The following is a 13,838-nucleotide window of genomic DNA, read 5'->3' as shown; positions in this document are numbered from 1 at the left end:
CCACAATGATAGTTCATCAATTTAGTGTTGTTTTAACCTTCTCAAGGACCGGGCATAGCCGCACTCGGTTCAACTAAAGTTGGAGAAACTGACACCCGCCAGCCACCTATGTGTAAAGCACGTCGGTAGAACCAGTCTCGCGTAAGCGTACGCGTAATGTCGGTCTGGGCCGCTTCATCCAACAATATCACCGAACCAAAGTATGACATGCTGGTAAGCAGTATGACCTGTATTGCCCACAACTCACTTGTGTTCTACTCGTGCATATAACATCTACGCATAAAACCTGGCTCTGATACCACTGTTGGGGAACGTAGTAATTTCAAAAAAATTCTTACGCACACGCAAGATCATGGTGATGCATAGCAATGAGAGGGGAGAGTGTTGTCCACGTAACCTCGTAGACCGAAAGCGGAAGCCTTAGCACAACGCAGTTGATGTAGTCGTGCGTCTTCATGATCCGACTGATCCAAGTACCGAACGTATGGCACCTCTGAGTTCAGCACACCTTCAGCTCGATGACGTCCCTCAAACTCCGATCCAGTCGAACTTCGAGAGAGAGTTCCGTCAGCATGACGGTGTGGTGAAGATGATGATGTTATACCGATGCAGGGCTTCGCCTAAGCACTACTACAATATTATCGAGGTGGAATATGGTGGAGGGGAGCACCGCACACGGCTAAGAGATCAATGATCAATTGTTGTGTCTAGAGATGCCCCTCTGCCCCCGTATATAAAGGACCAAGGGGGAGGGGGCGGCCGGCCAGGGGAGGGCGCGCCAGGGAGGAGTCCTACTCCCACCGGGAGTAGGACTCCCTCCTTTCCTAGTCCAAGTAGGAGAGGGGAAGGAAGGAAGAGAGGAGAGGAAGGAAAGGGGGGGGCGCCCCCACTCCTTGTCCTATTCGGACTAGAGGGGGAGGGGGCGTGCGGCCTGCCCTGGTCGCCCCTCCTCTTCTCCACTTTAGGGCCCATGAGGCCCATTAACCCCCCCCCCCCCCCCCCCCGGGGGGGGGGGGTTCCGGTAACCCCCGGGTACTCCGGTATATATCCGATAACCCCCGAAACCATTGCGGTGTCCGAATATAGTCATCCAATATATCAATCTTCATGTCTTTACCATTCCAAGACTCCTCGTCATGTCTGTGATCACATCTAGGACTCTAAACTATCTTTGGTACATCAAATCACATAAACTCATAATGTAACCGTCATCTAACTTTAAGCGTGCGGACCCTATGGGTTCAAGAACTATGTAGACATGATCGAGACACGTCTCCGGTCAATAACCAATAGCGGAACCTGGATGCTCATATTGGCTCCTACATATTCTACAAAGATCTTTATCGGTCAAACCGCATAACAACATACGTTGTTCCCTTTGTCATCGGTATGTTACTTGCCCGAGATTCGATCATCGGTATCTCAATACCTAGTTCAATCTCGTTACCGGCAAGTCTCTTTACTCGTTATGTAATGCATCATCCCGTAACTAACTCATTAGCTACATTGCTTGCAAGGCTTATAGTGATGTGCATTACTGAGAGGGCCCAGAGATACCTCTCCGACAATCGAAGTGACAAATCCTAATCTCGAAATACGCTAACTCAACATGTATCTTCGGTGACACCTGTAGAGCTCCTTTATAATCACCCAGTTACGTTGTGACGTTTGGTAGCACACAAAGTGTTCCTCCGGTACAGGGGAGTTGCATAATCTCATAGTCATAGGAACATGTATAAGTCATGAAGAAAGCAATAGCAATATACTAAACGATCAAGTGCTAAGGTAACAGAATGGGTCAAGTCAATCACATCATTCTCCTAATGATGTGATCCCATTTATCAAATGAAAACTCATGTCTATGGTTAGGAAACACAACCATCTTTGATTAACGAGCTAATCAAGTAGAGGCATACTAGTGACATTATGTTTGTCTATGTATTCACACATGTATTATGTTTCCGGTTAATACAATTCTAGCATGAATAATAAACATTTATCATGATATGAGGAAATAAATAATAACTTTATTATTGCCTCTAGGGCATATTTCCTTCACTCCCACCACTCTCTCTCTTCCTTTTTCTCTCTCCCCACCAACTCCCCATGCATATGGCTAGTCCTGGAGCGCACGACGCCGCGCTGGCTACCGGCTCCTTGCTGGCTATAGTTGACGGCGAGCGGGCGAGGCTGGGGCGCGGCGATGCTCCACGCAGGCGGGCGCGCGGAGCCGGCGTGCGGTGCCTGGCTCCTGGGGCGCGGGCGGCAGTGCACGGGCGCGGCGGGGCATGCAGCGGACGGGGCAGGGCGCCCGCGGGCGCGGGAGAGCTCGCGGCAGCGGGGCGGGATAGGATGCACGTGGGCGCGGGAGAGCTCGCCGCAGGGCACGCAGCGGGCGGGCCGGGGCGCGCGCGAGCGCGGGAGGGCTCGCCTCAGGACGCGCAGCGGGCGGGGCAGGGCGTGCGCGGGCGCGGGAGAGCTTGCCGCAGAGCGCGCAACGGGCGGGGCAGTGCACGCGCGGGAGCAGGAGAGCTCGCCTCAGGGCGCGCAGCGGGCGGGGCGAGGCGCGTGCGGCGGGGCATGCAGCAGGGCGCGACCATGCGCGAGGTAGGCTAGGTAGGGCGCAGGCGGGGCCGAGCAGGGCGAGGCGGGCGCGCGGCCATGGCGTGGCGGCGGCGGCGCGCAACGGCAGGCCGCAGGCGGGCGAGCAGGCGTGGCAGGGCCGAGTAGGGCGAGGCGGTGCACGGCCGGGGCGTGGCGGAGGCGGCGCGCGACGGCAGGCGGCAGGCGGAGCCGTGCATGGTGCCGGGTGCGACGGGGTGCGTGCGGCGGCAGGCGGGGGCGAGCGGGATTGGCTACAGCTGCGGGCGGGCCCGGTAAGCAGCGCGAGCGAGTGCGGCGGGCTGCTATAGGGTGCGAGCGCGCGGTGGAGAGCGGGCGAGGCGCTGAAGTGGAGGTGGACATATTTTGGGTTCGGTCACCGCGTTGGGCGCCTCCAACAACCAGCGGATGCACATGTCCGTTTTGCTACCTATTGCCACCCCAAACGGATAGAATCCGAACAAAACGGACGTCCGTTTGGGATCACGCGGTGGAGATGGCCTTACATGCTGAATATCAAAAGAAGAAAAGGTAGTACAGAGCTCTCTTATTTCTAAAAGTAAAGGAGCCACAATTGAACGAGAATTGTGGCGAGATTGCCAGAACTTCATCAGTTCCAAACAGTCGACTTCCATGATCACATGCGAAAATCCTCGAAGACAAGCAAAGCATACTCCATCTCGCAGTGACAAGCACTCCATCATCAAGGGATCTAAAACTCCCATGTATTGTTTGCACCAAGAACCCACGAGTGCAAAGGATGATCGGGCCACTCCTCCTGCACCGCCCCGGCCTTCATCAAAATTCAAAGCGACGTGGGTTCTGATCTTGGCCGAACCCACATCCGGGGGCCGCCACCCGTAACCCGGTAGAACCAAGGTTTCTTTACGAGGTGCTCCCTCCGTTCCAAAATAGATGACTCAATATTATACTAACTTTAGTATAAAGTTAGTATAATACTAAAGTTAGTATAATATTGAGTCATCTATTTTGGAACAAAGGGAGTAGTTGAAGGAGGGAGATAGAATCCTTAATATTTCTGATAGTTGTTGTAGGGTCTCTCCCCTCGTCGCCATGTTTGATTCGGTTCCTGGAATGCCAAATTGACCACATGGTAGTAGTGATCTTGGCACGTTCATCGGATGTGAACTGAGGATCACATGTGATGTCTCGTGCCCACGTATCCGAGTGGAGAGGGGGAAGGCAAGACCAAGCCATGTCCACGCCTCTTCCCAGAAGCTCTGTGCATGTGTACAATGTATCAGTGCATGCTTCAAATCCTCCTCCATAGAGTTGCAAACGTTGCATTGACGAACATCTGCAATGTGTCAATGGTTAAGAGTAGCTTCATCTATAAGAATGCCACGTAACACTCTCCACCAGAAGACTCGCACTTTTGGGATAACATTCAACTTCCACAAGGATTTCCACAACTGTTGATCGTCCGATGAGGTTTCGGTAGCCGTCCCTTCCTCTAGAGCCAAACGCTCGTTCTAAGTCACAAGAGCACGGTACGCCGTCTTCACAGTGTAGTTTCCTAATTTATCAAATGCCCATGCGAGAAAATCATCACCCCCGCCTTGCCTGATAGGAATATTAAGTTGGTCGCGATATCCTAAGCGGTAAAATTGTCCCTGGTCACTTCATGCTTCCAACACCAACTCCGTGTGTCGATGAGATCCAGCACCCGATCAATGTTTGTATCTGTAGGCTCTGAGTTGGTGTCACTGAGACCGTGCCTAGGATCCACTTGTCCTCCCAAACTGAGATAGTAGAACCATCTCCCACTCTGGAGATTAAGCTTGTCTTCAGGGCATTCCTTCCCGCCACAATTGCCTTTCAAGTTGCCGAAGTTGACTTGGGAACTGGAGCATGCATGAAATCGGTGTCCGGGAAGTAGCGGCCCTTGGGAACTCGTGCACAAAGCAAATTTGGGTTGGTGATGAAATGCCACCTATGTTTGCCCAGCATAGCTAGGTTGAAGAGATGCGGGTCTCGAAACCCCATCCCACCCTTGCACTTGGGTTTAGATAACTCCTTCCAGGAAACCCAATGCATTGCTTTTTTTGTCAAGAGAGCTACTCCAAAAATAGTTTGCCATGGGAGAAGTCAGACTCTTACAAACTTCCTTGGTAAGAAAGAAAGTGCTCATGAGATAAGTTGGGATAGATTGAATTACAGACTTGAGCAGTGTCTCACAGCCTGCACATGCAAGTAGTTTTTTCGACCACCCTTGCATCTTACTGCGAGCTCTCTCACTAATGTGATCGAAGGTACCACTAGTGATACGTCCAACCGCGGTGGGGAGCCCCAGGTATCTCTCGCTGAATGCCTCCACCTGGATATGAAGGAAATATGCCCTAGAGGCAATAATAAAGTTATTATTTATTTCCTTAATTCATGATAAATGTTTATTATTCATGCTAGAATTGTATTAACCGGAAACTTAGTACATGTGTGAATGCAAAGACAAAACCTATAGTCCCTAGTATGCCTCTACTTGACTAGCTCATTAATCAAAGATGGTTATGTTTCCTAACCATAGACATGTGTTGTCATTTGATGAACGGGATCACATCATTAGGAGAATGATGTGATGGACATGACCCATCTGTTAGCTTAGCATTATGATCATGTTAGTTTCATTGCTACTGCTTTCTTCATGACTTATACAAGTCCCTCAGACTATGAGATTATGCAACTCCCGAATACCGGAGGAACACTTTGTGTGCTACCAAACGTCACAACGTAAAAGGGTGATTATAGACGTGCTCTACATGTGTCTTCGAAGGTGTTTGTTGGGTTGGCATAGATTGAGATTAGGATTTGTCACTCCGTGTTTCAGAGAGGTATCTCTGGGCCCTCTCGGTAATACTCATCACTATAAGCCTTGCAAGAATTGTGACAAATGAGTTAGTTGCGGGATGAAGTATTACGGAATGAGTAAAGAGACTTGCTGTTAACAAGATTGAACTAGGTATTGAGATACCGACGATCGAATCTCTGGCAAGTAACATACCGATGACAAAGAGAACAACGTATGTTGTTATGCGGTTTGACCGATAAAGATCATCGTAGAATATGTAGGAACCAATATGAGCATCCATGGTCCGCTATTGGTTATTGAACGGACACGTGTCTCGGTCATGTCTACATAGTTCTCGAACCCGTAGGGTCCGCACGCTTAACGGTCGATGACGATTGGTATTATGAGTTTATGTGTTTTGATGTACCGAAGGTAGTTTGGAGTCCCAGATGTGATCACGGACACGACAAGGAGTCTCGAAATGGTAGAGACATAAAGATCGATATACTGGAAGCCTATGTTTGGACGTCGGAATGGTTCCGGGTGAGTTCGGGCATATACCGGAGTACCGGGAGGTTACCGGAACCCCCCGGGAAGTATATGGGCCTTATTGGGCCATAGTGGGAGAGAGGAGAAGGGAGCCTAGGAGGGGGCACCCCCCAAGCCCAATCCGAATTGGGTGGGGGGTCAGCCCCCCTTTCCTTCCTCCTTCCTCCCCCTTCCTTCCTCTCCTAGTCCAACTATGGAAGGGGGGATCCTACTCCCGGTGGCAGTAGGACTCCTCCAGGGCGTTCCATAGAGGGCCGGCCCTCCCCCCTCCTCTACTCCTTTATATACGGGGGAGGGGGGCACCCCATTGACACACAAGTATACATTCTTCAGCTGTGTGCGGTGCCCCCCTCCATAGTTACACACCTCGATTATATCGTCATAGTGCTTAGGCAAAGCCCTGCACCGGTAACTTCATCATCATGGTCACCACGCCGTCGTGCTAGCAAAACTCTCCCTCAGCCTCAACTGGATCAAGAGTACGACGGACGTCTGTAGGATCGAAAGTATGTCTAGAGGGGGGTGATTAGACTACTTGACCAAATAAAAATCTACCCTTTTCCCAATTTTAGTCTTTGGCAGATTTTAGCAAACTTAGCAGAAGTCAAGCAATCTCAACATAATTCAAGCAATCATGCAAAGAGTATATGAGCAGCGGAAAGTAAAGCATGCAACTTGCAAAAATTTAAAGGGAAGGGTTTGGAGAGTGCAAACGCAATAGGAGACACAAATGTTTTTGTCGTGGTTCTGATAGGTGGTGCTATCGTACATCCACGTTGATGGAGACTTCAACCCACGAAGGTAACGGATGCGCGAGTCCACGGAGGGCTCCACCCACGAAGGGTCCACGAAGAAGCAACATTGTCTATCCCACCATGGCCATCACCCATGAAGGACTTGCCTCACTAGGGGTAGATCTTCACGAAGTAGGCGATCTCCTTGCCCTTATAATCTCCTTGGTTCAACTCCACAATCTTGTCGGAGGCTCCCAAGTGACACCTAGCCAATCTAGGAGACACCACTCTCCAAGGAGTAACAAATGGTGTGTTGATGATGAACTCCTTGCTCTTGTGCTTCAAGTGATAGTCTCCCCAACACTCAACTCTCTCTCTCAGGATTTGGATTTGGTGGACAGAATATTTGACTGGAAAGCAACTTGGGGAAGGCTAGAGATCAAGATTCATATGGTAGGAATGGAATATCTTGGCCTCAACACAAGTGTAGGTGGTTCTGTCTTAGAAAATGTAAGTTGGAAGTGTAGGTTTGTTCTGATGGCTCTCTCCATGAATGAAGAGTGGGCGGAGGGGTATATATAGCCTCCGCACAAAATTTAACCGTTACACACAACTTACCAATCTCGGTGGGACCAAATTGAGAAACTCGGTCGGACCGATTCAGCAAATGATGTGATCGTTAGGATTTTCGGTGGGACCGACATGCAACTCGGTAGGACCGATACGATTAGGGTTAGGGCATAACATAATCTCGGTAAGAACGATTACGAAAACTCGGTGAGACCAATTTTGGTAATGGACACACAGAGGGTTGGTCAGGCAAACTCTGTGGGACCGATTCGCTCATCTCGGTGAGACCGAAATGTTACGAAAGGGAAACAGAGAGTTTGCAATGCAGTCTCGGTGGGACCGATCGCTCATCTCGGTTGGACCGAAACGTTACGAAGGGAAACAAAGAGATTACAATCCCATCTCGGTGAGACCGAGATCCCTATTGGTGAGACCCACTTGCCTAGGGTTTGTGGCAGTGGCTATGACATCTGAACTCGGTGGCGCCGGATAGAAAGAATTGGTGGGGCCGAGTTTGACTTTTGGTTTAGGTCATGTGTGGATGTGAGAAAGTAGTTGAGGGCTTTGGAGCATATCACTAAGCATTTTGAGCAAGAAAGCCATTAAGCAACACATCATCCCTCCTTGATAGTATTGGCTTTTCCTATAGACTCAATGTGATCTTGGGTCACTAAAATAGAAAATGTAGAGTCTTAAGCTTTGAGCTTGAGCCAATCCTTTTGTCCTTAGCATTTTGAGGGATCCACTTTTCTCATCCATGCCATGCCAATCATTGAGCTTTCCTGAAATATTTATCTTGAAGTAGCATTAGCTCAATGAAATATATGTTGTTAGGAATTACCAAAACCACCCACGGATAGTTGCACTTTCAATCTCCCCCTTTTTGGTAATTGATGACAACATATAGATCAAAGCTTCGACAAATGATAATAAGATTGAAGAGCATTGTCGCTTTGAGAAGTATGTGAAAAGTAAGAGCTCCCCCTAAATTTGTGCATTATTTAAAATTTGCTTTGGACTGCAAATGCATAATGAGTTAAGACCATGGGTCACTCTTCCATGTCACATACATCTTGGTGGAGCGCTCAAAATGATAATAATTAAATACATGCACTCATCACCAAGCAAAGTGAGTGATCATATGAGAATATAAGGGATAATGTCATCTAACAAGTATTAAGGTAGTATATGATCATACACATGATCATCCAAGAATCTCACACAAGGCATAGAGTATTAAGCAAACAAGCAAATAACAAAGTTCAACCACCAAAAAGACAAGAGAGAACAAAAGCAACACTCTCTCTCGAAGCCTATGATCTATACATTTTTCCCCTTTGGCAACAAGTTACCAAAAAGTTCATAAAAAATGCATAGTGCTAAACGACTCTCAGGCTCAGTCTTCATGGGATGGTGTAGAGATGGCTCCTTGGACGAAGACTTCTGTTGATGTAGCTGGAGCTGGTGGAGAGGGTGTTGGAGCTGGTTGTACTGAAGCTGTAGCTGGTGCAGATGATGTAGCTCTGGTGTCTGGAACAGGCACTGCAGCAGATCTCTGTCCTCTGGGCACTCTAGCAAAAGCATCAGTAGTTGACTTGCCCTTATTCTCCTCCACTTCCTCCTGAAGTTACTCAACTGTAGTTTGGATCTCTGTCACTTTGACATCAAGAGCATAGAACTTCTGCTCTATGATTCTCTCCAAGCTCTCCTTGTTTTGAGTTAGGGTGGCCAGGCCCTTCTCAATCCTCAGAGTGGAGGCAATCAAGTAGCCAAGATGATCTTGCTTGCTCTTCAGGAAGATCTCAGATGCCTCTTCAGCAGTTAGCATCCTTGCAGCCTTCTCAGCCCTTGCCTTCTCCTTCTTCTCTTGTGCTTGTACCGATGATGGTTCATTTTCATCCATCACAACTGTGTTGTCCTCAAAGTCAGGGTAGATGGGCATGTGTTCCTTGTCCAAGAGATATGTGCCAGTGCCCATCTTGGAGTTTATAAGCTCCTGAATCTTTGGGGCATACCCACAACTTCACTTCTGAGCAGCAGCAGTCCTTTTGATTGTTTCCACAATTAGGCTCATGACTTTGAACTTCTGAGGCACATCAAATATATGAAGCAAGTTGATTGCATGGCCTCTGATAATCTTGTGATCACCTGAGTTGGGCAGCAAAGTGTGCCTTAAAATCCAGTTGATAGTGGGCAGTCCTGACAACAAATAGTGTACAGATCCAAACTTGTGCGTGTCAAGTGCAGCATCTGGGATCTCTCTGTACATGTGAGCCATGGAGTTGTGATCTTTCTTCTTCTTGGCATATACATCCAAGTCATCCTCATTTTCCTTGGGAGCATTGATCAATTCAGACCATTCTTCAACTGTTGACTGGTACCTTGTACCCTCAGACATCCAAACTATCCTCCTATCTGGGTAGAAATGAGCTGTGCAGTAGAACTGCATTATGAGCTCATCATTCCACTTTGTGAGCTTCTGCCCAACAAAGTATACTACTCCACAAGACTTGAAGTTGTCATAAACTCCAGGATAATGCTCTTCATTCTTCCGTATGTACTCCCAGTCAACCCATCTCATATCACAGACTATGGGCTTCTTGTCAAGCAGCACTGTCTCATAGAAGTCCTGCTGTTCCTTAGTGTGGAACCTGTAGTCCACAACAGTTCTCCTCCTGACAGCATAGGGGTCAGTCAATCTCCATTGTCTCAAACCTGCATCCTTCTGGAGCTTCATGTCTTCTGCAACTGGGTGAGCATCATTATGATCTGGGATTTTGGGCTTCAACTTCCTCAAGACTAGTGAGTCTTCATCTTCTTCTTCAGTTGCTTCAGGCACTGGGGCCTTGTTCTTCTCTGCAACTGGAATATTCCTTGTATTCCTCTTGAGTGCAAACTTGGGTTTTGGTGCAGCAGCCTTAGGAGCATCTTTGGGCTTAGATGGAGCAGCCCCTGATCTACTAATAGCATCTCCCATTAGCTTTTGAGCTTTAGGAGCTGGTGCTGCAACCTCTTCTTCTTCTTCTTCCATCATGGAGGGCTTTCCAACAACCCTGGCCATAGTCTTCTTGACCCTTTCTTTCCTTTTCTTCCCTTCTGCAGCAGCCTCTTTGGGTACAGATTCCAAAGTTACTTGAGTAGAGGCTCTGGCTTTAGACATGGGAACTCTTCTTGCAGGTGCTTTGGTCCTCATACCAGGCTTAGTGGCAGCAGTTGTGCCATATTCCTTCTTCAGCACCTTCTTCTTAGATGTGGCCTCATCCGCAACTGCCACATAGTCCTCATCCTCAGAATCTGAGGTTCTCTTCTTTCTGACCCTGGTGGCTCCCTTTGGCAAGTTGCTGGGTGTGCTCCTGCTGCCCTCATCTGAGGTACTGGAGGGACTAGTGCCCTCACTCATGTGAACTTGCTCCTCAGACTTGTTCTGACTGTCACTCTGATCTGACATGATGCAAACACTAACAGCAGACCCTGTGAATAGATATAGATGAGGTGGAGTAGATGAGCATCACAAAGCACAGAGGTTTTTGCAAAACATTGAGTCAAAAACTTAGTTTTAGTTTTCCACAGAAAACATTTCGGAGCTACCGATTTGTAAACTCGGTGATACGAAGCGGCTTTTGGAACCTAAACTAGTGAACTCGGTCAGACTGAGTCACAGTTCGGTGGCACCAAGACTGCTAGGGTTTCACAAAGTCCTGAACTCGGTCACACCGATTTGCAATTCCCTGTCAGACCGAGAATCACATGTGCACTGGCCTGAGCCAAATCGGTGGAACCGATTTCCATAACTCGGTCGGTCCAAGATGAGTTCGGCGGAAACCTAACCCTAAATTTTCTATCCAAAACTAATCTACGGAGTGTTTTCGTTGAATAGGAAGTTCTCAATCGTGGCAAGATACATGGCAACGCAATGTGCTAGGAATCTGAGTGAGGATAGCACACAGATTTCAAGTCCATACCCTAGTCCAGCGATGGACTTGCTACGACGGCAATGGCGGAGATGATTCCTGTTGACGGCGGCGGAGACCAGCGGCTGGAGGTCGCTGGTGACGAGGAGGACGATCCAGAGACCCGAGGAGGCAGAGCAGGCTGTGCGCGGGCGAAGAGGTTCAGAAAAATTTCCAAAATTTGGCCCGGGGTTATATATAGCCTGACCCTGTCAGTGTGACCGAGTGGAACAACTCGGTGGCACCGAGATGCATAACTGCAAGCAGTTACAGCAACTCGGTGTGACCGAAAAGTTCAAATTGGTTGCACCAAGATTGAAAACCTAGATCAACTTAGTGAACTCGGTGTGACCGATATGGATGGATCAGTCAGACCGAAATGCACAAAGAGGTTTTGGAAGTTTAAGTCTATGACGAATCGGGGACTCCGAGTGCTCCTCACACAGAGTGGTTCGAATCTGACTTGATCAAACTTTGTGATGTAGCATGAATAGAGTTTGAGACAAGAAAAGCATAGATAGCCAGAGAAGTTTCTTAGGCATTCTTGTCCATCCACTTGGAAAAAGAAGAAGAAATCAAACAATCAGAACTACAAGTGGATGTCCTCGAATGAGTAAATTATGCAACCAACATGTTCACACAATAAAGTGGCAAATGAAATATGTGACAAAGCATGCACAACCATTCTAGCATCTATCAAGCAATTGGCGATGACTAGGTTATCTATATATGAGTATATTGACTTAGGAGTCAAATGAGAACATTTGATCATAGGTCATACTCATTGTTTAAGCACAAGTGGGGTTACCACTTTTACATAAAGCATTGTTGTGTTCACATGATTAGAGTTGCTTTGACTCAATCCTTAGAGTAAATCTCCCCCTAGATGTGAGATCCCCCCTTAAGAGGGATGAACTAACCTTGGGTTTTGTCGATGATGACTTCATGTAGATGTTGAAGATGTGGATGCTCAATGTTGATGTAGATCATTTGGAGCAATCCATTGGAGTGAGTTGCACTTTCAATACCTACACGGGTTAGTCCCACAAGGAACAAACAAGGATATCCATAGACATAGAGTAATGCATACAGAAGATGATGTCCATGAAAGCATTAGGTTACCTTGTCCCTTGTCTTACCAACAAGAGGGTTTGTGACTCCTTGAACTAGTGCAAGATGTGGAAGTTGATTGGGCTTGTTCTTGCCAAAATGATAAGAGTGAAATATGTTGGCGGAGTCACCCTCAAGAACTCTCTCTAGTTCTTCTTCTTCGGGATCCACATCATCTTGATGGGAATCCTTGGAGTTGTAGTTGTACTTGATGAAGTAGAACTTGATGTAGTCTTGGGAACCCACTTGACCAAGGCTTTGGTAGCTTCTTCAAATGCATCAATCTCCTCTCGAAAAGTATGTCTAGAGGGGGGGGGTGATTAGACTACTTGACCAAATAAAAATCTATCTTTTTCCCAATTTTAGTCTTTGGCAGATTTTAGCAAACTTAGCACAAGTCAAGCAATCTCAACATAATTCAAGCAATCATGCAAAGAGTATATGAGTAGCGGAAAGTCAAGTATGCAACTTGCAAGAATGTAAAGGGAAGGGTTTGGAGAGTGCAAACGCAATAGGAGACACGGATGTTTTTGTCATGGTTACGATAGGTGGTGCTATCGTACATCCACGTTGATGGAGACTTCAACCCACGAAGGGTAACGGTTGCGCGAGTCCACGGAGGGCTCCACCCACGAAGGGTCCACGAAGAAGCAACATTGTCTATCCCACCATGGCCGTCGCCCATGAAGGACTTGCCTCACTAGGGGTAGATCTTCACGAAGTAGGCGATCTCCTTGCCCTTACAAACTCCTTGGTTCAACTCCACAATCTTGTCGGAGGATCCCAAGTGACACCTAGCCAATCTAGGAGACACCACTCTCCAAGGAGTAACAAATGGTGTGTTGATGATGAACTCCTTGCTCTTGTGCTTCAAGTGGTAGTCTCCCCAACACTCAACTCTCTCTCTCATGATTTGGATTTGGTGGAAAGAAGATTTGACCGGAAAGCAACTTGGGGAAGGCTAGAGATCAAGATTCATATGGTAGGAATGGAATATCTTGGCCTCAACACAAGTGTAGGTGGTTCTCTCTCAGAAAATGTAAGTTGTAAGTGTAGGTTCGTTCTGATGGCTCTCTCCACGAATGAAGAGTGGGTGGAGGGGTATATATAGCCTCCACACAAAAACTAACCGTTACACACAACTTACCAATCTCGGTGGGACCGAATTGAGAAACTCGGTCGGACCGATTCAGCAAATGATGTGATTGTTAGGATTTTCGATGGGACCGACATGCAACTCGGTAGGACCGATATGATTAGTGTTAGGGCATAACGTAATCTCGGTAAGACCGATTACGCAAACTCGGTGAGACTGATTTTGGTAATGGACACACAGAGGGTTGGTCAGGCAAACTCGGTGGGACCGATTCGCTCATCTCGGTGAGACCGAAATGTTATGAAAGGGAAACAGAGAGTTTGCATTGCAGTCTCGGTGGGACCGATCGCTCATCTCGGTTGGACCAAAACGTTACAAATGGAAATAGAGATATTACAATCCCATCTCGGTGAGACCGATAT

Source organism: Triticum aestivum, chromosome 5B, assembly GCF_018294505.1.
Source record: "Triticum aestivum cultivar Chinese Spring chromosome 5B, IWGSC CS RefSeq v2.1, whole genome shotgun sequence".
Taxonomy (NCBI): Eukaryota; Viridiplantae; Streptophyta; class Magnoliopsida; order Poales; family Poaceae; genus Triticum; species Triticum aestivum.
This window is presented reverse-complemented; position numbering follows the sequence as displayed.